The sequence below is a fragment of the Hibiscus syriacus genome, unplaced genomic scaffold (assembly GCF_006381635.1).
Source record: "Hibiscus syriacus cultivar Baekdansim isolate YM2019G1 unplaced genomic scaffold, ASM638163v2 tig00117056_pilon, whole genome shotgun sequence".
Taxonomy (NCBI): domain Eukaryota; kingdom Viridiplantae; phylum Streptophyta; class Magnoliopsida; order Malvales; family Malvaceae; genus Hibiscus; species Hibiscus syriacus.
The window spans coordinates 3,497,284-3,524,425 of NW_024063539.1; positions in this window are offsets into that span (position 1 = coordinate 3,497,284).

The following is a 27,142-nucleotide window of genomic DNA, read 5'->3' on the forward strand; positions in this document are numbered from 1 at the left end:
GCCAAGCTAAAGGTGAGTTTTCTTGTTGATCAAATTTGTGAAGAATTTAAGGTTGCTTATTGATCATTAGATGATAACTAAGCTTAAGGAAAGCTTAGATTATCTTAAAACCATAAGATGAGGAGTACATGAAGAATTAAATAAAGGAAGTAGAAAAGTGAAATCTTGGATTAGAGTTCATAATAAGAATTAGAAGTGGGATTTGACTTGTCATCAAGCTAATTAAGGAATAGGAAGTGTTATAATTAGATTAAGAACATGTTGGAATTTGAGGGAGATTTTTGAAATCTATGTAGAAGATTTGATTTCTAAGTTTTAAAGGTATTGAACGGATAATAATTAGTTTAAGTAAATGTATGCAAGTTAGGAATATAAAAAGAGGGGAAACATAAAGTGTTGAGAAGACTATGAAGAGATTTTCGTGCTAAAATGACATTTCTGGGCAATGTGCATCGATGCACATTCAGGGTGTACCGATGCATCAAGGATAAATCCCATAAATTGTTCAAGGTGTATCGATGCACATGAAGTGCATCGATGCCTCTTTTAAAATAAAAACATCGAATGCCATCAGTGTATCGATGCACAAGTAGTGCATCGATGCACCCCCTTAAATACAAACATCGAATAGGATTTATGTATCGATGCATAGATAGTGCATCGTTGCATCCCACCCGTCAAGGGATGCATCGATACATGATGTAGTACATCGATGCATACCTTCATTAAAATATGAAAATAACTTTTCTTTTAGCCCAAGAAATGATAGTTTAGAATATATTAATTAGTATACTGATAAGTATCAATGAATTACTATGTAGATACAGAGCCTGAACAAGTTCCAGAACAATTGTCTAGTAAGATCGATCGAGGAAAAAGCAAGGAAATATAGGTGAGTGCATATGCATAACATGATTATAGCGATATATTCAGTTCTAGACATGAGAGAAGTCTAGATTCAATACATTGATGCATGATTCATTTCAAATTGTGAAGCATGATATGAATTCATACTATGTGCATGGTGTAACATGTTTTAAATGAATATGTATGCAAAGTTATACGAGCCATGTGATGAAGGTAAGAAAATGATATGTCCATGTGATATATTATGTAATTTTGGAAAAGCCCATGTTATGTAGATAAAAACTATAGGTATAGTTGGCATGCCAAGAGTAGAGGGTTTACGAGGTCCTTCGGGACATATATGTATTCTTTGGAACATATGTGACGTCTTTTGAGACACGTACTTGATCCTTGGCATATGTATATGACTCTTAAGGAATTTTCTACGTGGTCCTTAGGGACAATCTTATATGGCACTACGGTGCAATTATACGTGGCACTTCAGTGCAATTCTACGTGGCACTTCGATGCATTTATATGAGCTGTGGTGACAAAATGGTGCACAACCTCACAGTACTTATGTAACACCCTCAACCCATACCCGACCCGGATACCAGTCCAAGATATCACATTGACTAAACAAAACAATACTCTTAAAAAAACCGATAAAACATTTGAACTTATATTATTAAAATACAATAATATACATATGTTAATACAAATTTAACAAAATACTCAGAGCATACACAACTTAACCTTCTATTACATGCCAACACTGACTTACATAACAAAATGACATACTATTAAGTTGCTTCTGATCTGGTAGTCGCATGAGTAATGTTGTCCAGCTGCTTAACCTGCTCGTCTACTTTCTTGAATCCTACGTGTGAAACACTCACACGCTAAGTCATTGACTTAGTGAGGTAATATAATAATAATGATAACAAAGAAATGTAATGGAAATGCCATAATTAAATGGAATGAGATGAAATCAAATGCTTAACCATGCAGTTTATATCACCATGTTCTTTACCTGTTAGCATAATATATTGACATTCATGAAGTCATATTAATAAGATTATTGACCCATGATACCATACTGAGAACCTAAGATATGTAAGTACTGTGAGGTCGTGCACTATGTTGTCACCACAGCTCATAGCACCGAAGTGCCACGAAGAATTGCACCGAAGTGCCGCATAGAATTGCACCGAAGTGCCGCGTAGAATTGCATATTCATGTCACTTAATGCATATAATATGAATTCATGTCATGTATCATAATATGAAATGCGATCATGTATCAAAATATTGAATCTAGACTTATCACAAGTCTAGAACTGAATAGAATACATATTCACGCTATGCATATGCACTCACCTATATTTCCTTGCTTTTTCCTCGATCGATCTTACGAGACAATTGTTCTGGAACTTGTTTAGGCTCGGTATCTACATAGTAATTCATTGATGCTAATCAGTATACTAATTAATATATTCTAAACTATCATTTCTTGGGCTAAAAGAAAAGCCATTTTCATCTTTTAATGAAGGTATGCATCGATGCACCACACCATGCATCGATACATAAATCCTATTCGATGTTTATATTTAAGGGTGTGCATCGATGCACTCCTTATGCATCGATGCATTGATGGCATTCGATGTTTGTATTTTAAAAGAGTGCATCGATGCACTTCTAGTGCATCGATACACCTTGAACAATTTTGGGGATTTATCCTTGATGCATCGGTGCAAATTGAATGTGCATCGATGCACATAGCCCGGAAATGTCATTTTAAGCACGAAAATCTCTTTATAATCTTCTCTACACCTTATATTTCACCTCCTTTTATATCCTTAACTTGCATACACTTAAACTAATTATTATCCATTCGATACCTTTAAAACTTAGAAATCCAATTCTCCATATAAAATTTAAGAATTTTACTCAATTTCCAACATGTTCTAAATCAAATTTTAACACTTCATATCCTTTAATTAGCTTGATGATAAGTTAAATCCCACTTCTAATTCTTATTATGAACTCTATTCCAAGATTTCACTTTTTTACTTCCTTTATTTAATCCTTCATGTACTCCTCATCTTATTGTTTTAAGATAAACTAAGTTTTCCTTAAGCTTAGTTATCGTCTAATGATCAATAAGCAACCTTAAATTCATCAAGAGTTTGATTAACAAGAAAACTCATCTTTAACTTTGTCTTCACGGGGAAGAAGAAGAAAGAAAAAGAAGATAAATCTAAAAACTTTTGGTTTTTCTCACTAGTTTCCACGTGGGAATAAATATCCTCAAACTAAGATTTATTTAATTTCCTTGTTAAAAGACTTATTTACCCCCTTTAATTTCCCTTCTTTACTTATCCATCCTACATGAAACATTCCCATTAAATCTTTCAACTATTTAATTTATCTACTTTGGTCACTAAATTTTAAAATTTCACAATTTGATCACTAACCCGGTATGGAGGATGTTACAAATCTCCCCCCCTTAAGAAAATTCATCCTCGAATTTTCATTGCACGAACATATAAGGATATTGAAGTTGCATATCTTCTTCACGTTCCCAGGTGGCTTCTTCTACCTTGAGATTCCTCCAAAGAACTTTGACCAACGGAACCGATTATTTCTCAATTATTTAACTTCGTGAGCCAAAATTTGTATTGGTTCCTCTTTATAGGTCAAATCAGGTTTAATTTCTACTTGTTCTGGTGCAACAACATGAAAAGGATCGGACCTGTATCTTCGTAACATGGATACATGGAAAACATTATGGATTTTCTCCATTTCTGGTGGCAAAGATAACTGATATGCTACTGGTCCTATTCTTTTAACAACTTCATATGGCCCGATGAATCTAGGACTTAGCTTTCCTTTCTGACCAAATCGCATGGAGATACCTTCAGAAATACTTTATCCTCAACATCAAATTCAATCTCCTTCCTTTTAAGGTCTGAATAGGACTTTTGCCGATCAAATGCCACTTATAGGTTATGCTAAATTTCCCAAACTTTCTCTTCCATATCTTGAATCAAATCTGGACCAAGTATACTTAGATATTTGAGCTCATACCAGTTTAATGGCGTACGAAACTTCCTCTCATATAACGCCTCATAGGGTGCCATTTTAATACTGGACTGATAACTATTGTTGTAAGCAAACTCCGCCAGTGGTAAGTATTTCTCCCACGACCTTTTAAACTCAATGACACATGCTCGCAACATATCTTCCAATATTTGAATTGTTCTTTCTGATTGTCCGTTTGTCTGAGGATGAAAAGCTGTGCTAAAATTTAAACGAGTCCCCAACGCTCCATGTAATGATTTCCATAATCTCGAGGTGAATCGAGGATCTCGATCAGAAATTATAGAAACAGGCACTCCATGCAATCTAATGATTTCTTTAATATACAGCTCCGAATACTTTTCCATAGAGAAATCTGTTATGACAGGAAGAAATGTGCTGACTTGGTCAATTGGTCAACAATTAGCCAAATTGAATCTCTTTTGTTTGAAGTCAGGGGTAACCCCGAAACAAAATCAATTATGACATTTTCCCACTTTCATTGTGGAATATAAAGTGGTTGCAACAATCTAGATGAAACTTGATGTTCGGCTTTGACTTGTTGACATGTTAAGCACTTGGACACAAATTCAGTAATACTTCTTTTCATCCCTGGACACCAATATCGATCTTTTAAATCCATATACATCTTGTTTCCACCCGGGTGCATCGTTAATGGACTGCAATGAGCCTCTGTTAATATTTCTTTCTTCAAATCCTCATTATCAGGTATCACAATTCTTCCTTTATTATACAAATTTCTATCCGACTTAACCTCAAAGTCTTTAATCTCTTTGCTCTTTACTTGATTAATTCTTTTCAAACACCCTTCATCTTTACTTTGCAATTCTCTTATTCATTCCAACCATGCTGGTTTAAGTTTTAACTCTGTACATAGACCACCATCTACGATTAAAGATAATCTTGCATCCATAGCTCGTAAGGTTGTAAACATATTTCTACTCAAAGCATCTGCTACCACGCTAGCCTTTCCGGGATGATAGTCAATTATTATATCATAATCTCTTAAAAACTCAACCCATCTCCTTTGTCTTAAATTAAGCTCTTTTTGAGTCATCAGATATTTCAAGCTCTTATGATCCGTATACAAATAACATCGTTCTCCATACAGATAATGACGCCAAATCTTGAGAGCGAACACCACTGCAAAAATTTCTAAATCGTGGGAGGGGTATTTTTTTCATGTGATTTCAACTGTCTCGATACATACGCTACCACCTTCCCTTCCTGTATTAATACACACCCCAACCCGTTATGGGACGCGTCACTGTATACGACAAAATTCTTGCTAGATTCCGGTTGAATTAATATATGAGTTTCTGTCAGAATTATCATTAAAGCTTCAAAACTTCGTTGACAATCAAAAGTCCAAACAAACGATACATTCTTTCTCATCAGCTTCGTTAAAGGCAGCACTATCATCAAAAAAATTCTTAACAAATCTTCAATAATAACCGGCAAGTCCAAGGAAACTCTGAACTTCAGATAAATTTTTGGGAACTTCCCAGCCCATTATAGCTTTAACCTTTTGAGGGTCCACTCTAATCCCATCTGTCGAGATCACATGCCCCAAGAAAATTACTTTATTTAGCCAAAATTCACATTTGGACAATTTCGCTTAAAGCTTCTTATCCCTGAGAATTTGCAAAACTATCCTCAGATGTGTGTTGTGCTCTTCAATGGATTTCGAATACACCAGTATGTCATCAATAAAGACAATAACAAACTGGTCCAAATAGGGATGAAAAATCCTGTTCATGAGATCCATGAAAGCAGCAGGTGCATTCGTTACTCCGAATGGCATTACAAGGAATTCATAATGACCATATCTCATTCTGAAAGCCGTCTTCGGAATATCTTTCTCCTGAATCTTCAATTGGTGATAACCCAAACGCAGATCGATCTTTGAAAATACCGAAGCTCCTTTTAGCTGGTCAAACAAGTCATCAATGCGCGGAAGGGGATACTTATTCTTGATAGTCACCTTATTAAGCTGTCGATAATCAATGCAGAGACGCATTGATCCATCCCTCTTCTTAACAAATAACACCGGAGCTCCCCAAGGCGACACACTTGGTCGAATAAATCCCTTTTCTAACAACTCTTGCAATTGATTCTTTAACTCTTTCAATTCCTTCGGAGCCATCCGATAAGGTGCCATTGCAATCGGAGCTGTTCCCGACATTACTTCAATTTGAAATTCTACCTCTCTATCTGGAGGTAATCCTGGCAACTCAACAGGAAAAATATAAGGGAATTCCCGAACTATTAAAATCTCATTCAATCCTTTCTCTTTAGCTCTGGTATCTATCACATTTGCAAGAAAACCCTGACATCCTTGTAGCAATAGCTTCTTAGCAGACATTACTGATATTACATTTGCTAAAGGATTAAATCTTTCACTGATCACATTTATTTCTGTTCCTCCTGGACTCTTCAGAGTTATCTTTTTCGATCTACAATTAACATCCCCGTAGTAACGGAACAACCAATCCATTCCCAGAATCACTTCAAACTCGTCAAAGGGTAATTCCATCAGATTAGCAGGGAATTCATTTCCCTGAATCATTATGGGACACCCCTTACAGACTTTTTTCACCCGAGCACTATGGCCTAAAGGATTAGTTACTATAATCTCATTACTCGTATCTTCGAAGGGAATCCTCAATTCCTTTATTAACTTACTTGTAATGTAAGAATAATTAGATTCTGGATCAATCAGTACCAATACCAATATATCGTACAGTTGAAAAGTACCTGCTATAAGATCAGGGTCATCACGATCTTCACTTGTCTTTAGATTGTACATCCGTGCGGTTAACCATACTTCAGGTTGAGCAGATGATTCAGACTGGTTCATTCCTCTGCCTCTTATTGTCATCTCTGTGAGGCAGAACCAACTCTTTCAGATGGTGTAGGCTCACTAACTATCAAAGGAAAATCCCGGATAAAATGTCCGACATCTCCGCATCAGAAACAAGTCCCAGTAGCCATCCGATAAACCTTAAAATAGTTTTCCCACAGTATTGACACTGTCTTGCTTGACCTTGATTAGATCTCCCAGCACCAGATCCCACTGACTGTGTCTGTCTAGGTCTTGCCTGACTTGCTCCTCTAGCAGATGATGCAACTGATTCTGAGCTTGTGATCGAAATCTTGAGTCTCTTCCTCTTTTTGGTGGTGCCGAGTTAGAAGAAGCACATGTTCTCTTTGATGTCTGAACTCTAAAATCCCCGAATCTCTCATTCTAAGCTCTTTCAAGAGCTTTGACATGATTGATCACCTCTTGGAACAAGGACAAATTCAATACTATCAACATCTCTTTCAATCTAGGGCGTAAGCCCTCCACAAACCATTCACAAGCCTCTTTTTCAGTAGGCACACGCTCAGATGCAAACCTACTCAGCTTGTGGAACTCGCATTCATACTCATATACAAAGCGATTCATCTGTTTAAAGTTTATAAACTCCTGCTTCATCTGTCGAATAAATTGATCTCCAATGTACTTGTTTTTAAATTCATCTAAGAACAAAGACCAAGTCAATTGGTTACTTGACATCCTCATGGTGACGTTCGTCCACCATATCCTCGCCTGAGCCCTCAGTAAAGAGACAGCTCCATCTAACTTCTCCACTTCAGAGCAGTGGAGACCATCCAACATGATTTTCAAGTCATTTAGCCAAAGATCCGTCGCAACCGGCCTTTCCTCAGTTTCTCCCTTAAATTCAAGAGCTCCTAATCCTCTCAACTCTTTTGCTACATTCATTCTTTGAGTTGGTGGAGCAGGAGGTTGAAGACGCATCAGAATAACGTCTAACGTTCTGAAGAACGTATCCTGATCTTGCACAGGCACTCTTTGAGATTCAAGTTCTTCACCTTGCCTAGCCAGTGCAGGTGAATTACTGCATTCAGCAGGCCTATCTTATCCCGCTTCACTTCGGGAGCTATTATGTCTGGACATCTAATAAGAATAAAAGCATTGTTCTATTAGAAAAACAACATACTCATACTATACCATATCAGAAGTTCTTACTATTTATTGGCATGTATTCCATTTAAAGACTCTATAGACTCTGGTTTATACATAGAATCAGCTAAACCATAGCTCTGATATCATTAAATGTAACACCCTCAACCTATACCCGACCCGGATACGAGTCTAGGATGTCACATTTACTAAACAAAACAATACTCTTAAAAAAAATCGATAAAACATTTGAACTTATATTATTAAAATACAATAATATACATATGTTAATACAAATTTATCAAAATACTCAGAGCATACATAACTTAACATTCTATTACATGCCAACACTGATTTACATAACAAAATGACATACTATTAAGTTACTTCTGATCTGATAGTTGCAGGAGTAATGTTGCCCAGCTGCTTAACATTGATCGTCTACTTTCTCGGATCCTACGTGTGAAACACTCACACGCTAAGTCGTCGAATTAGTGAGGCAATATAATAATAATGGAATAATTGAAATGCCATAATTAAATGGAATGAGATGAAATCAAATGCTTAACCATGCAGTTTATATCACCATGTTCTTTACCTGTCAGCATAATATATTGACATTCATGAATTCATATTAATAAGATTATTGGCTCATGATACCATATTGAGAACCTAAGGTATGTGAGTACTGTGAGGTTGTGCACTATACTGTCACCACATCTCATATAAACGCACCGAAGTGCCACATAGAATTGCACCGAAGTGTCGCGTAGAATTACACCGTAGTCCCATATAAGATTGTCCCTAAGGACCACGTAGAAAATTTCCTTAAGAATCATATACATATGCCAAGGATCAAGTATGTGTCTTAAAAGACCTCACGCATGTTCTAAAGAATACATATATGTCCCAAGGACCGCGTAGACCCTCTACTCTTGGCATGCCAACTATACCTATAGTTCTCATCTACATAACATGGGCTTCCACCATTCCCATAATTTATATTGTATAGACATATAATTTCCATACCTTTATCACATAAACATATCATGTTCCATTACTTTACCACATAGCTTATATAACCTTTCCTGCATATTCATGTCACTTAATGCATATAATATGAATTCATGTCATGTATCATAATATGAAATGCGATAATGTATCAAAATATTGAATCTAGACTTATCACAAGTCTAGAACTGAATAGAATACATATTCATGCTATGCATATGCACTCACCTATATTTCCTTGCTTTTTCCTCGATCGATCTTACGAGACAATTATTCTCGAACTTGTTTAGGCTCGATATCTACAGATTAATTCATTGATGCTAATCAGTATACTAATTAATATATTCTAAACTATCATTTCTTAGGCTAAAAGAAAAGCCATTTTCATCTTTTAATGAAGGTATGCATCGATGCACCACACAATGCATCGATGCATAAATCCTATTCGATGTTTATATTTAAGGGGGTGCATCGATGCACTCATTATGCATCGATGCATTGATGGCATTCGATGTTTGTATTTTAAAAGAGTACATCGATGCACTTTCGGTGCATCGATACACCTTGAATAATTTCTGGGATTTATCCTTGATGCATCGGTGCACATTGAATTTGCATCGATGCACATAGCCCAGAAATGTCATTTTAAGCACGAAAATCTCTTTATATTCTTCTCTACACTTTATATTTCACCTCCTTTTATATCCCTAACTTGCATACACTTACTTAAACTAATTATTATCCATTTGATACATTTAAAACTTAGAAATCCAATTCTCCATATAAAATTTAAGAATTTCACTCAATTTCCAACATGTTCTAAATCGAATTCTGACACTTCATATCCTTTAATTAGCTTGATGACAAGTCAAATCCCACTTCTAATTCTTATTATGAACTCTATTCCAAGATTTCACTTTTCTACTTCATTTCTTTAATCCTTCATGTACTCCTAATCTTATTGTTTTAAGATAACCCAAGCTTTCCTTAAGCTTAGTTATCATCTAATGATCAATAAGCAACCTTAAATTCATCAAGAGTTTGATTAAAAAGAAAACTCACCTTTAACTTTGTCTTCACGGGGAAGAAGAAGAAAGAAGAAGAAAAGAAATCTGGAAACTTTTGGTTTTTCTCACTAGTTTCCACGTGGGAATAAATATCATCAAACTATGATTTATTTAATTTCCTTGTTAAAAGACTTATTTACCCCTTTAATTTCCCTTATTTACTTATCCATCCTACATGAAACATTCCCATTAAATCTTTCAACTATTCACTTTATCTACTTTGGTCACTAAATTTTAAATTTTCACAATTTGATCATTAACCCGGTATGGAGGATGTTACAACTCACATACCTTAGGTTCTCAGTATGGTATCATGGGCCAATAATCTTATTAATACGAATTCATGAATGTTAATGTATTATGCTTATAGGTAAGGAACATGGTGATATAAACTGCATGGTTAAGTATTTGATTTCATCTCATTCCATTTTATTATGGCATTTTTATTACATTTCTTTATTATTATTAATATTATATTCCCTCACTAAGTCAATGACTTAGCGTGTGAGAGTTTCACATGTAGGATCCGAGAAAGTAGACGAGACAGGTTAAGCAGCTGGACAACACTACTCCTGTAACTATTAGATCAGAGGCAACTTAATCAGTAGGTCCTTTTGTTATGTAAAAGAATGTTGCCATGTAATCAAAGGGTCAAGTTGTGTATGCTCTGAGTATTTTGATAAACTTGTATTAACATATGTATATTATTGTATTTTAATAATATAAGTCTAAATATTTTATCATTTTTTTAATATTGTTTTGTATAGTCAATGTGACATCCTAGACTCGTATCCGGGTTGGATATGGGTTGAGAGCATTATATTTAATGGTATCAAAGCTATGGTTTAGCTGATTCTAGGCATAAACCAGAGTCTATTGAGTCTTTAAATGGAATACATGCCAACAAATAGTGAGAACTTCTGATATGGTATAGTATGAGTATGTTGTTTTGCTAATAGAACAGTGTGTTTATTTTATTAGATGTCCTGACATAATATGTAACACCCTCAACTCATACCCAACCCGGATACGAGTCTAGGATGTCACATTGACTAAACAAAACCATACTCTTAAAAAAACCGATAAAACATTTGAACTTATATTATTAAAATACAATAATATACATATGTTAATACAAGTTTATCAAAATACTCAGAGCATACACAAATTAACATTCTATTACATGCCAACATTGATTTACGTAACAAAATGACATACTATTAAGTTGCTTCTAATCTGATAGTTACAGGAGTAATGTTGTCCAGCTGCTTAACCTTGATCGTCTACTTTCTCGGATCCTACGTGTGAAACACTCACACGCTAAGTCATCGACTTAGTGAGGCAATATAATAATAATGATAACAAAGAAATGTAATGGAAATGCCATAATTAAATGGAATGAGATGAAATCAAATACTTAACCATGCCGTTTATATCACCATGTTCTTTACCGGTAAGCATAATATATTAACATTCATGAATTTATATTAATAAGATTATTGGCCCATGATACCATACTGAGAACCTAAGGTATGTGACTACTGTGAGGTTATGCACTATGCTCTCACCACAGCTCATTGAATGCACCGAAGTGCCACGTAGAATTGCACCGAAGTGCCACGTAGAATTACACCGTAGTGCCATATAAGATTGTCCCTAAGGACCACGTAGAAAATTTCCTTAAGAATCGTATACATATGCCAAGGATCAAGTATGTGTCTTAAAAGACCTCACACATGTTCCAAAGAATACATATATGTCCCGAAAGACCGCGTATACCTCTACTCTTGGCATGCCAACTATACCTATAGTTCTCATCTACATAACATGGGCTTTCATCATTCCCATAATTTATATTGTATAGACATATAATTTCCATACCTTTATCACATAAACATATCATGTTCCATCATTGTATCACATAGCTTATATAACATTTCCTGCATATTCATGTCACTTAATGCATATAATATGAATTCATGTCATGTATCATAATATGAAATGCGAACAATTATCAAAATATTGAATCTAGACTTATCATAAGTCTAGAACTGAATAGAATACTATATTCATGCTATGCATATGCATTCACCTATATTTCCTTGCTTTTTCCTCGATCGATCTTACGAGGCAATTGTTCTGGAACTTGTTTAGACTCGGTATCTACAGAGTAATTCATTGATGCTAATCAATATACTAATTAATGTATTCTAAACTATCATTTCTTGGGCTAAAAGAAAAGCCATTTTCATATTTTAATGAAGGTATGCATCGATGCACCACACCATGCAACGATGCATAAATCCTATTCGATGTTTATATTTAAGGAGATGCATCAATGCACTCCTTATGCATCGATGCATTGATGGCATTCGATGTTTATATTTTAAAAGAGTGCATCGATGCACTTCATGTGCATCGATACATCTTGAACAATTTCTGGGATTTATCCTTGATGCATCGGTGCACATTCAATGTGCATCGATGTACATAGCCCAGAAATGTCATTTTAAGCACGAAAATCTCTTTATAATATTCTCTACACTTTATATTTCACTTCATTTTATATCCCTAACTTGCATACACTTACTTAAACTAATTAATATCCATTCGATACCTTTAAAACTTAGAAATCCAATTCTCCATATAAAATTTAAGAATTTCACTCAATTTCCAACATGTTCTAAATCGAATTCTGACACTTCATATCCTTTAATTAGCTTGATGAAAGTCAAATCCCACTTCTAATTCTTATTATGAACTCTATTCCAAGATTTCACTTTTCTACTTCCTTTATTTAATCCTTCATTTACTCCTCATCTTATTGTTTTAAGATAACCTAAGCTTTCCTTAAGCTTAGTTATCATCTAATAATCAATAAGCAATCTTAAATTCATCAAGATTATGATTAACAAGAAAACTCACCTTTAACTTTGTCTTCACGGGGAAGAAGAAGAAAGAAGAAGAAGAAGAGAAATCTGGAAACTTTTGGTCTTTCTCACTAGCTTCCACGTGGGAATAAATATCCTCAAACTGAGATTTATTTAATTTCCTTGTTAAAAGACTTATTTACCCCTTTAATTTTCCTTCTTTACTTATCCATCCTACATGAAATATTCCCATTAAATCTTTCAACTATTCAATTTATCTACTTTGGTCACTAAATTTTAAAATTTCACAATTTGATCACTAACCCGGTATGGAGGATGTTACAACTCACATACCTTAGGTTCTCAGTATGGTATCATGGGCCAATAATCTTATTAATATGAATTCATGAATGTTAATGTACTATGCTTACAGGTAAGAAACATGGTGATATAAACTGCATGGTTAAGTATTTGATTTCATCTCATTCCATTTTATTATGGCATTTTCATTACATTTCTTTGTTGTTATTATTATTATATTATCTCACTAAGTCGATGACTTAGCGTGTGAGTGTTTCACACGTAGGATTTGAGAAAGTAGACGAGACATGTTAAGCAGCTGGACAATACTACTCCTACAACTATCAGATCAGAGGCAACTTAATCAGTAGGTCCTTTTGTTATGTAAATGAATGTTAGCATGTAATCAAAGGGTCAAGTTGTGTATGCTATGATTATATTGATAAAATTGTATTAACATATGTATATTATTGTATTTTAATAATATAAGTCCAAATATTTTATTGTTTTTTAAAATTGTTTTGTATAGTCAATGTGACATCCTGGACTCGTATCCGGGTCGGATATGGGTTGAGGGTGTTATATTTAATGGTATCAGAGCTATGGTTTAGCTGATTCTAGGCATAAACCAGAGTCTATAGAGTCTTTAAATGGAATACATACCAACAAATAGTGAGAACTTCTAATCTGGTATAGTATGAGTATGTTGTTTTGCTAATAGAATAGTGTGTTTATTTTATTAGATGTCCAGACATAATATGTAACACCCTCAACTCATACCCAACCCGGATACGAGTCTAGGATGTCACATTGACTAAACAAAACCAAACTCCTAAAAAAACCGATAAAACATTTGAACTTATATTATTAAAATACAATAATATACATATGTTAATACAAGTTTATCAAAATACTCAGACCATACACAACTTAACATTCTATTACATGCCAACATTGATTTACATAACAAAATGACATACTGTTAAGTTGCTTTTGATCTGATAGTTACAGGAGTAAAGTTATCCAGCTTCTTAACATTGATCGTCTACTTTCTTGGATCCTACGTGTGAAACACTCACACGCTAAGTCATCGATTTAGTGAGGCAATATAATAATAATGATAACAAAGAAATGTAATGGAAATACCATAATTAAATGGAATAAGATGAAATCAAATGCTTAACCATGCCGTTTATATCACCATGTTCTTTACCAGTAAGCATAATATATTAATATTCATGAATTCAAATTAATAAGATTATTGGCCCATGATACCATACTGAGAACCTAAGATGTGTGAGTACTATGAGGTTATGCACTATGCTGTCACCACAGCTCGTATAAATGCACCGAAGTGCCACGTAGAATTGCACCGAAGTGCCACGTAGAATTGCACCGTAGTGCCATATAAGATTGTCCCTAAGGACCACGTAGAAAATTTCCTTAAGAATCATATACATATGCCAAGGATCAAGTATGTGTCTTAAAAGACCTCACACATGTTCCAAAGAATACATATATGTCCCGAATGACCTCGTAGACCCTCTACTCTTGGCATGCCAACTATACCTATAGTTCTCATCTACATAACATGGGCTTTCATCATTCCCATAATTTATATTGTATAGACATATAATTTCCATACCTTTATCACATAAACATATCATGTTCCATCATTGTATCACATAGCTTATATAACCTTTCCTGCATATTCATGTCACTTAATGCATATAATATGAATTCATGTCATGTATCATAATATGAAATGCGATCAATTATCAAAATATTGAATCTAGACTTATCATAAGTCTAGAACTGAATAGAATACTATATTCATGTTATGCATATGCACTCACCTATATTTCCTTGCTTTTTCCTCGATCGATCTTACGAGGCAATTATTCTGGAACTTGTTTAGGCTCGGTATCTACAGAGTAATTCATTGATGCTAATCAATATACTAATTAATGTATTCTAAACTATCATTTCTTGGGTTAAAAGAAAAGCCATTTTCATATTTTAGTGAAGGTATGCATCGATGCACCACACCATGCAACGATGCATAAATCCTATTCGATGTTTATATTTAAGGAGATGCATCGATGCACTCCTTATGCATCGATGCATTGATGGCATTCGATGTTTATATTTTAAAAGAGTGCATCGATGCACTTCATGTGCATCGATACACCTTGAACAATTTCTGGGATTTATCCTTGATGCATCGGTGCACATTGAATGTGCATCGATGTACATAGCCCAGAAATGTCATTTTAAGCACGAAAATCTCTTTATAATATTCTCTACGCTTTATATTTCACCTCATTTTATATCCCTAACTTGTATACACTTACTTAAACTAATTATTATCCATTCGATACCTTTAAAACTTAGAAATCCAATTCTCCATATAAAATTTAAGAATTTCACTCAATTTCCAACATGTTCTAAATCGAATTCTGACACTTCATATCCTTTAATTAGCTTGATGAAAGTCAAATCCCACTTCTAATTCTTATTATGAACTCTATTCAGAGATTTCACTTTTCTACTTCCTTTATTTAATCTTTCATTTACTCCTCATCTTATTGTTTTAAGATAACCTAAGCTTTCCTTAAGCTTAGTTATCATCTAATAATCAATAAGCAATCTTAAATTCATCAAGAGTTTGATTAACAAGAAAACTCACCTTTAACTTTGTCTTCACGGGGAAGAAGAAGAAAGAAGAAGAAGAGAAATCTGGAAACTTTTGGTCTTTCTCACTAGCTTCCACGTGGGAATAAATATCCTCAAACTGAGATTTATTTAATTTTCTTGTTAAAAGACTTATTTACCCCTTTAATTTCCCTTATTTACTTATCCATCCTACATGAAACATTCCCATTAAATCTTTCAACTATTCAATTTATCTACTTTGGTCACCAAATTTTAAATTTTCACAATTTGATCACTAACCCGGTATGGAGGATGTTACAACTCACATACCTTAGGTTCTCAGTATGGTATCATGGGCCAATAATCTTATTAATATGAATTCATGAATGTTAATGTACTATGCTTACAAGTAAGGAACATGGTGATATAAACTGCATGGTTAAGTATTTGATTTCATCTCATTCCATTTTATTATGGCATTTTCATTACATTTCTTTGTTGTTATTATTATTATATTGTCTCACTAAGTCGATGACTTAGCGTGTGAGTGTTTCACACGTAGGATCTGAGAAAGTAGACGAGACATGTTAAGCAGCTGAAGAACACTACTCCTGCAACTATCAGATCAGAGGCAACTTAATGAGTAGGTTCTTTTGTTATGTAAATGAATGTTAGCATGTAATCAAAGGGTCAATTTGTGTATGCTATGATTATTTTGATAAAATTGTATTAACATACGTATATTATTGTATTTTAATAATATAAGTCCAAATATTTTATCGTTTTTTAAAATTGTTTTGTATAGTCAATATGACATCCTGGACTCGTATCCGGGTCGGTTATGGGTTAAGGGTGTTATATTTAATGGTATCAGAGCTATGGTTTAGCTGATTCTAGGCATAAACCAGAGTCTATAGAGTCTTTAAATGGAATACATACCAACAAATAGTGAGAACTTTTGATCTGCTATAGTATGAGTATGTTGTTTTGCTAATAGAATAGTGTGTTTATTTTATTAGATGTCCGGACATAATATGTAACACCCTCAACTCATACCCAACCCGGATACGAGTCTAGGATGTCACATTGACTAAACAAAACCAAACTCTTAAAAAAACCGATAAAACATTTGAACTTATATTTTTAAAATACAATAATATATATGTTAATACAAGTTTATCAAAATACTCAGACCATACACAACTTAACATTCTATTACATGCCAACATTGATTTACATAACATAATGACATACTATTAAGTTGCTTTTGATCTGATAGTTGCAGGAGTAAAATTGTCCAACTGCTTAACATTGATCGTCTACTTTCTCGGATCCTACGTGTGAAACACTCACACGCTAAGTCATCGACTTAGTGAGGCAATATAATAATAATGATAACAAAGAAATGTAATGGAAATACCATAATTAAATGGAATAAGATGAAATTAAATGCTTAACCATACCGTTTATATCACCATGTTCTTTACCAGTAAGCATAATATATTAATATTCATGAATTCATATTAATAAGATTATTGGCCCATGATACCATACTGAGAACCTAAGATGTGTGAGTACTATGAGGTTGTGCACTATGCTATCACCACAGCTCGTATAAATGCACCGAAGTGCCACGTAGAATTGCACCGTAGTGCCATATAAGATTGTCCCTAAGGACCACGTAGAAAATTTCCTTAAGAATCATATACATATGCCAAGGATCAAGTATGTGTCTTAAAAGACCTCACACATGTTCCAAAGAATACCTATATTTCTCATCTGCATAACATGGGCTTTCATCATTCCCATAATTTATATTGTATAGACATATAATTTCTATACCTTTATCACATAAACATATCATGTTCCATCATTGTATCACATAGCTTATATAACCTTTCCTGCATATTCATGTCACTTAATGCATATAATATGAATTCATGTCATGTATCATAATATGAAATGCGATCATTTATCAAAATATTGAATCTAGACTTATCACAAGTCTAGAATTGAATAGAATACTATATTATGCTATGCATATGCACTCTCATATATTTTCTTTCTTTTTCCTCGATCGATCTTACGAGGCAATTGTTCTGGAACTTGTTTAGGCTCGGTATATACAGAGTAATTCATTGATGCTAATCAATATACTAATTAATGTATTATTAACTATCATTTCTTGGGCTAAAAGAAAAGCCATTTTCATCTTTTAATGAAGGTATGCGTCGATGCACCACACCATGCATCGATGCATAAATCCTATTCGATGTTTATATTTAAGGAGGTGCATCGATGCACTCCTTATGCATCGATGCACTGATGACATTCGATGTTTGTATTTTAAACTTGAAAAATTTCTGGGATTTATCCTTGATGCATCGGTGCACACTGAATGTGCATCGATGCACATAGCCCAGAAATGTTATTTTAAGCACGAAAATCTCTTTATAATCTTCTCTATACTTTATATTTCACCTCCTTTTATATCCCTAACTTGCATACACTTACTTAAACTAATTATTATCCATTCGATACCTTTAAAACTTAGAAATCCAATTCTCCATATAAAATTTAAGAATTTCACTCAATTTCCAACATGTTCTAAATCGAATTCTGACACTTCATATCCTTTAATTAGCTTGATGACAAGTCAAATCCCACTTCTATTTCTTATTATGAACTCTAATCCAAGATTTTACTTTTCTATTTCCTTTCTTTAATCCTTCCTAACCCCATCATCTTATGGTTTTAAGATAACCTAAGCTTTCCTTAAGCTTAGTTATCATTTAATGATCAATAAGCAACCTTAAATTCATCAAGAATTTGATTAAAAAGAAAACTCACCTTTAGCTTGGTCTCACGGGGAAGAAGAAGAATGAAGAATAAGAGAAATCTGGAAACTTTGGTTCTCCAATAGCTTCCACGTGGAAATAAATATCACCAACTAAGATTTATTTATTTTCCTTGTTAAAAGACTTATTTACCCCTTTAATTCCTCATTCTTTGCTAATAGATCCTACACCAAACATATCAATCAATTCTTTAAACATTTTAATTTATCCAATTAGATTACTGAATTTTTAAATCTCACAATTTAACCACTAACCCAGAGTGGAGGAGTTACAAATCTCCCTCCCTCAAGAAAATTCGTCCTCGAATTTTCATTGCACGAACAGATGAGGATATTGAAGTTGCATATCTTCTTCACATTCCCACGTAGCTTCTTCTACCTTGTGATTCCTCCAAATAACTTTGACCAACGGAACCGATTTATTTCTCAATTGTTTAACTTCGTGAGCCAAAATTTATATTGGTTCCTCTTCATAGGTCAAATCAGGTTGAACTTCTACTTGTTCTGGTGCAACAACATGAGAAGGATCGGACCTGTATCTTCGTAACATGGATACATGGCAAACATTATGGATTTTCTCCATTTCTGGTGGCAAAGATAACTGATATGCTACTGGTCCTATTCTTTTAACAACTTCATATGACCCGATGAATCTAGGACTTAGCTTTCCTTTCCGACCAAATCGTAATACTTTTTTCCATGGAGATACTGTAACACCCCCAACCCGTATCCGACCCGGATACGAGTCCGAAGTGTCACATTGACTTTTCAAACATTTATTCGTATAAAATAGTGAGTAATTTAAAAACTTTTATAACATTTAACTTATTCAAAACATTTACAAAACTATTCAGAGCTTATACAATATATTCTTTTGATTACATGCCAACTAGAACTTTATATACAAAAATACATATTATTCACCTCTCTTCTGATCTGACATTCGGTAAGGAGAACTGACATGTCTTGTTCATCTTTACTTCTCTTTTCACTTTCCAAACCTACGTGTGAAACAATCACTTGCTAAGTCGATGACTTAGTGAGGCATATAAAACATATAATATTTCATATAACATAAAGTATACATAAACATATACCATCATTATCATAATCTCTATCATTATCATTAAGAAACACACATAACATCATATGGTTCATGTAACACATTTCAAACCACTTACCTTTGATAACCATTTATAAACCCATCGTATACATATCACATTCAATATGTTTGTTTAATCTCTTTATTAGCCCATGTACACTAGTGAGAACTTAAGGTATATGAGTACATTGAGGTTGTGCACACATATGCTGTCACCACAGCTCGATCAATGTCCCGAAGAACCTATCCAGAGGTCATAAAGATCCTCGGTAACTATCCAGAGGTCATAAAGATCCTCGGTAACTATTCATAGGTCCCGAAGAACCTAGGTAAACTATCCATATGTTCCTTAGAACATAGGTATACTGTCCATATATCTCGAAAGACATAGGTAGTTCTTTGACTCTTGGCATGCCAACTATACCTACAGTTCTCATAACTCATAACATGGGCATTATCATTATGAATACATTTCTCATCACTTGTTCTTTCTCTTCTGTCACATACCACATGTATGTGTAACCATGTATTTTATATCATATATCTTATAATAGATTCTTATATCATCATTTGTTTCCTTCCTACCTATTCACAATCACACTAACATGTAATGCAAGCAAGATGTATTAATACATACATGTAATCACATAATTTATATCATATCATTTCTCTTATAAACACATATATCTTCTTTTTTGTCACGTATCACATATACATGTAATCATTGATCTTATAATCTCATGTTCCTTCTCTTCTGTCACATACCCTATGTATGTGTAAACATATATCTCATAAACATATATTTATGAATCTCATATCGTATCACATATCACATATACATGTAATCATGTACTCATACACACATAAGCATCATATCATTCACAAATCAAATAACATTTTAGGAGTCACTTCTTACCATAGTAACTCCATCACTGGCTCATCACAAGCCAATGTTTATTCGATAACATAAGTACAATTAAATTGCACTCACCTTAGCTTTGCTTTGATTCGATTATAATCCTTCAATTGTTTCTGAATGGGATCGCGTTCTATATCTACATAATCATTCATAGATTTATATCAGTATTATAACTAATATACTCTAATGGTTCACTCCTTAGACTAAGAAAAATGCCAATTTCATCTTTCAATGAAAGTATGCATCGATGCACTACTGATGCATCGATGCATAAAATGCATTCGATGTTGTATTATCACTGGGATGCATCGATGCATACCTTATGCATCGATGCACTAATTACATTCGATGTTTCTATTTTAAAAGAGTGCATCGATGCACTACCTGTGCATCGATACACCTTCAAACAAATTTCTGGGTTTTAACCTTGATGCATCGATACACTATGAATGTGCATCGATGCACTCTGCCCAGAACCTCTTTTTGAACCCGAAAATCATCAATTCTTCACTCAAATGCTTCATATTTCATTCTCTTTCATATTTCTAACTTTCATATACATGTTTAAACTCGTTTATAATCAATTATCTCATCTTTAACCTTAATATCTTATCCTCTTTATTAACTTCAAGAATCATACCAGATTTTTAACATGTTTTAAATCTAATTCTAACACTCCATATTTCTTAATTAGATTGATGACAAGTCAAATTCCTTCTCAAAATTCACTTACTAACTCTTTTCCAGAATTTCCTTTAGAAACTCATTTTCTTTAATCTTTCATAACTTCTTTATCTTTTGATTTTAGGACAACTTAAGCTTTCCATAAGCTTAAGTATTACCTAATGATCAAAACCCACTCTTAAAATTAACAAATAATCAGCTAACAAGGAATCTTACCTTTGCAAGCTTGGCTCTTTCTTTCTTTCTCTCGTACATGAAGAAGAAGAAGAAGAAGATGAAGAAAATATCTCTTCATCCTTATCCCCTCTAACATATATATCCTTATCATATCTATTTTTAATTCATTTATTAGTCAAATGACAATTTTGTCCTCTACTTCATTTGATAATTACTAACAACTTTTAGGATTTATTTCCAGATAAATCATTGAACTAATCCATTCTTCTACTTTAATCACCAAATTCTGAAAGTTTACCATTTAGTCACTAACCCATAGTTTGGGGTGTTACAGATATCTTTTGAAATACTTTATCCCTAACTTCAAATTCAATCTCCTTTCTTTTAAGGTCCGAATATGACTTTTTCCGATCAAATGTCACTTTTAGGTTATGCTGAATTTCCCAAAATTTCTCTTCCATATTTTGAATCAAATATAGACCAATTACACTTTGATCATTGAGCTCGTACCAGTTTAATGGCGTACGACACTTCCTCACATATAATGCCTCATAGGGCACTATTTTAATATTGGACTGATAACTATTGTTGTAAGCGAACTCCGCTAGTGGTAAGTATTTCTCCCACGACCCTTTAAACTCAATGATACATGCTCGAAACATATCTTCTAATATTTGAATTGTCCTTTCTGATTGTCCGTCTGTCTAAGGGTGAAAAGCTGTGCTAAAATTTAAATGAGTCCCCAACGCTCCAAGTAAGGATTTCTAGAATCTCGAGGTGAATCGAGGATCTCGATCAGAAACTATAGAAACATGTACTCCATGTAATCTTATAATTTCTATAATATACAGCTCCGAATACTTTTCCATAGAGAAATCTGTTCTGACAGGAAGAAAATGTGCTGACTTGGTCAATCGGTCAATAATTACCCAAATTAAATCTCTTTTGTTTGGAGTCAGGGGTAACCCCAAAACAAAATCCATTGTGATATTTTCCCACTTCCATTGTGGAATGGAAAGTGGTTGTAACAATCCAGACAGAACTTGATGTTCGACTTTAACTTGTTGACATGTTAAGCACTTGGACACAAATTCATTAATACTTCTTTTCATCCCTGGCCACCAATACCGATCTTTTAAATCCATATACATCTTGGTTCCACCCAGGTGCATCGTCAATGGATTGCAATGAGCCTCTGTCAATAAATCTTTCTTCAAATTTTCATCGTCTGGTATCACAACTCTTTCTTTATAATACAATTTCCCATTACTTCACCTCAAAATCTTTAATTTCCTTATTCTTTACTAGCTCTATTCTTTTCAAACATATTTCATCTTTACTTTGCAATTCTCTTATTCGTTCCAACCATGCTGGTTTACGTCTTAACTCTGCACATAGACCACCGTCTTCAGTCAAAGATAACCTTGCATCCATAGCTCGTAAAGCTGCAAATGTCTTTCTACTCAAAGCATCTGCTACCACGTTAGCATTTCTGGGATGATAGTCAATTATTATATCATAATCTCTCAAAAACTCAACCCATCTCCTTTGTCTCAAATTAAGCTCTTTTTGAGTCATCAGGTATTTCAAGCTCTTATGATCCGTATATAAATAACATCGTTCTCCATACAGATAATAATGACAAATCTTGAGGGCGAATACCACTGTAGCCATTTCCAAATCATAGGTGGGGTAATTCTTTTCATGTGGTTTCAACTACCTCGATGCATACGCTACCACCTTCCCTTCTTGCATTAATACACACCCCAACCCGTTATAGGACGCGTCACTGTATACGACAAAATTCTTGCCAGATTCCGGTTGAACCAATATAGGAGTTTATGTCAGAATCCTCTTTAAAGCTTTAAAACTTTCTTGACATTCAGAAGTCCAAACAAACGGTACATTCTTTCACATGCTCTATTCTTTTCAAACATATTTCATCTTTACTTTGCAATTCTCTTATTCGTTCCAACCATGTTGGTTTAAGTTTTATCTCTGCACATAGACCATCGTCTCCAGTCAAAGATAACCTTGCGTCCATAGCTCGTAAAGCTGCAAACGTCTTTCTACTCAAAGCATCTACTACCACGTTAGCATTTCCGGGATGATAGTCAATTATTATATCATAATCTCTTAAAAACTCAACCCATCTCCTTTGTCTTAAATTAAGCTCTTTTTGAGTCATCAGATATTTCAAGCTCTTATGATCCGTATACAAATAACATCGTTCTCCATACAGATAATGACGCCAAATCTTGAGAGCGAACACCACTGCAACCATTTCTAAATCGTGGGTGGGATAATTCTTTTCATATGATTTCAACTGTCTCGATGCATACGCTACCACCTTCCCTTCTTGAATTAATACACACCCCAACCCGTTATGGGACGCATCACTGTATACGAGAAAATTCTTGCCAGATTCTGGTTGAATCAATACAGGAGTTTCTGTCAGAATTATCTTTAAAGCTTCAAAACTTCCTTGACATTCAGAAGTCCAAAAAAAGGGTATATTCTTTCTCTTCAGCTTCGTTAAAGGAAACACTATCATTAAAAAATTATTAACAAATCTTCGATAATAATCGGCAAGTCCAAGGAAACTCCGAACTTCGGATACGTTTTTGGGAAATTCCCAGTCCATTATAGCTTTAACCTTTTGAGGGTCCATTCTAATCCCATCTGCCGAGATCACATGCCCCATGAAAATTACTTCATTTAGCCAAAATTCACATTTGGACAATTTCGCATAAAGCTTCTTATCCCTGAGAATTTTCAAAACTATCCTCAGACGTGTGCTATGCTCTTCAATGGATTTCGAATACACCAGTATGTCATCAATAAAGACAACAACAAACTGGTTCAAATAGGGCTGAAAAATCCTGTTCATGAGATCCATGAAAGCAACAGGTGCATTCGTTACTCCGAATGGCATTACAAGGAATTCATAATGACCATATCTCATTTTAAAAGCCATCTTCAGAATATCTTTCTCCTGAATCATCAATTGGTGATAACCCGAACGTAGATCGATCTTCGAAAATACCGAAGCTCCTTTTAGCTGATCAAACAAGTCATCAATGCGCAGAAGGGGATACTTATTCTTGATGGTCACCTTATTAAGTTGTCGATAATCAATGTAGAGACGCATTGATCCATCCCTCTTCTTAACAAATAACATCGGAGCTCCCCAAGTCGACACACTTGGTCGAATAAATCCCTTTTTTAACAACTCTTGCAATTGATTCTTTAACTCTTGCAATTCCTTCGGAGTCATCCGATAAGGTGCCATTGCAATCGGAGCTATTCCCGACATTACTTCAATTTGAAATTCTACCTCTCTATCTGGAGGTAATCCTGGCAACTCAACAGGGAAAATATCACGGAATTCCCGAACTATTAAAATCTCATTCAATCCTTTCTCTTTAGCTCTGGTATCTATCACATTTGCAAGAAAACCCTTATATCCTTGTAGCAATAGCTTCTTAGTACTGATATTATATTTTCTAAAGGATTAAATCTTTCACTGATCACACTTATTTCTATTCCTCCTGGACTCTTTAGAGTTACCTTTTTCGATCTGCAATTAACATTCCCGTAGTAACAGAAGAACCAATCCATTCCCAGAATAACTTCAAACTCGTCAAAGGGTAATTTCATCAGATTAGCAGGGAATTCAATTCCCTGAATCTTTATGGGACACCCCTTACAGACTTTTTTTAATCGAGCACTATAGCCCAAAGGGTTAGTTACTATAATCTCATTACTCGTATCTTCTAAGGGAATCCTCAATTCCTTTATTAACTTACTTGTAATGTAAGAATAATTAGATTCTGGATCAATCAACACCAATACCAATTTATCGTACAGTTGAAAAGTACCTGCTATAAGATCAGAGTCATCACGGTCTTCACTTGTCTTTAGATTGTACACCCGTGCGGTTGACCAAACTTCAGGTTGAGCAGAGGATTCAAATTGGTTCCTTCCACTGCCTCTTCCTCATCCTCTCTGTGAGGTATAACCAACTCTTTCAGATGGTGCAGGCTCACCAACCATCAAAGGATAATCCCGGATAAAATGTCCGACATCTCCGCATCGAAAACAAGTCCCAGCAGTCATCTGACAAGCCCCAAAATGGTTTTTCCCACAGTGCTGACACTGTCTTGCTTGACCCTGATTAGATCTCCCAGCACCAGATCCCACTGACTGTGTCTGTCTAGGTCTTGCCTGACTTACTCCCCTAGCAGATAATGCAACTGATTCTGATCTAGCTTGTGATCGAAATCCTGAGTCTCTTTCACTTTTTGGTGGTGCTGAGTTGGAAGAAACACCTGTTCTTTTTTATGTATGAACTCTAAAATCCCTAAATCTCTCATTCTGAGCTCTTTCAAGAGCTTTGGCACGATTTATCACCACTTGGAACGAGGAAAAATTCAATACTATCGATATCTCTTTCAATCTATGGCGTAAGCCCTCCACAAACCATTCACAAGCCTCTTTTTCAGTAGGCACAAGCTCAGATGCAAACCTACTCAGCTTGTTGAACTCGCATTCATACTCATATACAAAGCGGTTCATCTGTTTAAATTTCATAAACTCCTGCTTCATCTGCCAAATAAATTGATCTCCAAGTTACTTATTTTTAAATTCATCTAAGAACAAAGACCAAGTCAATTGGTTACTTGACATCCTCATAGTGACGTTCGTCCACCATATCCTCACCTGACCCCTCAGTAAAGAGACAGCTCCATCTAACTTCTCCACTTGAGAGTAGTGGAGACTATCTAACATGATTTTCAAGTCATTTAGCCAAAGATCCGCCGCAACCGGCCCTTCTTTAGCTTCTCCTTTAAATTCGGGAGCTCCTAAACCTCTCAACTCTTTTGCTACATTCATTCTTTAAGTTGGTGGAGCCGTAGGTTGAAGACGCGTCAGAATAGCGTCTAACGTTCTGAAGAACGTATCGTGATCTTGCACAAGAACTCTTTGAGATGCTTGTTCTTCACCTTGCCTGGCCAGGGCAGGTGAATTACTGCTTTCAGTAGGCCTATCTTCTCCCGCTTCACTTCGGGAGCTATTATGTCCGGACATCTAATAAGAATAAACACATTATTCTATTAGCAAAACAACATACTCATACTATACCAGATCAGAAGTTCTTACTATTTGTTGGCATGTATTCCATTTAAAGACTCTATAGACTCTGGTTTATGCCTAGAATCGGCTAAACCATAGCTCTAATACCATTAAATATAACACCCTCAACCCATACCTGACCCGGATACGAGTCCAAGATGTCACATTGACTAAAAAATAATACTCTTAAAAATCGATAAAACATTTGAACTTATATTATTAAAATACAATAATATACATATGTTAATACAAATTTATCAAAATACTCAGAACATACACAACATAACATTCTATTACATGCCAACACTGATTTACATAACAAAATGACATACTATTAAGTTACTTCTGATCTGGTAGTTACAGGAGTAATGTTGTCCAGCTGCTTAACTTGTCTCGTCTACTTTCTTGAATCCTATATGTGAAACACTCACACACTAAGTCATTGAATTA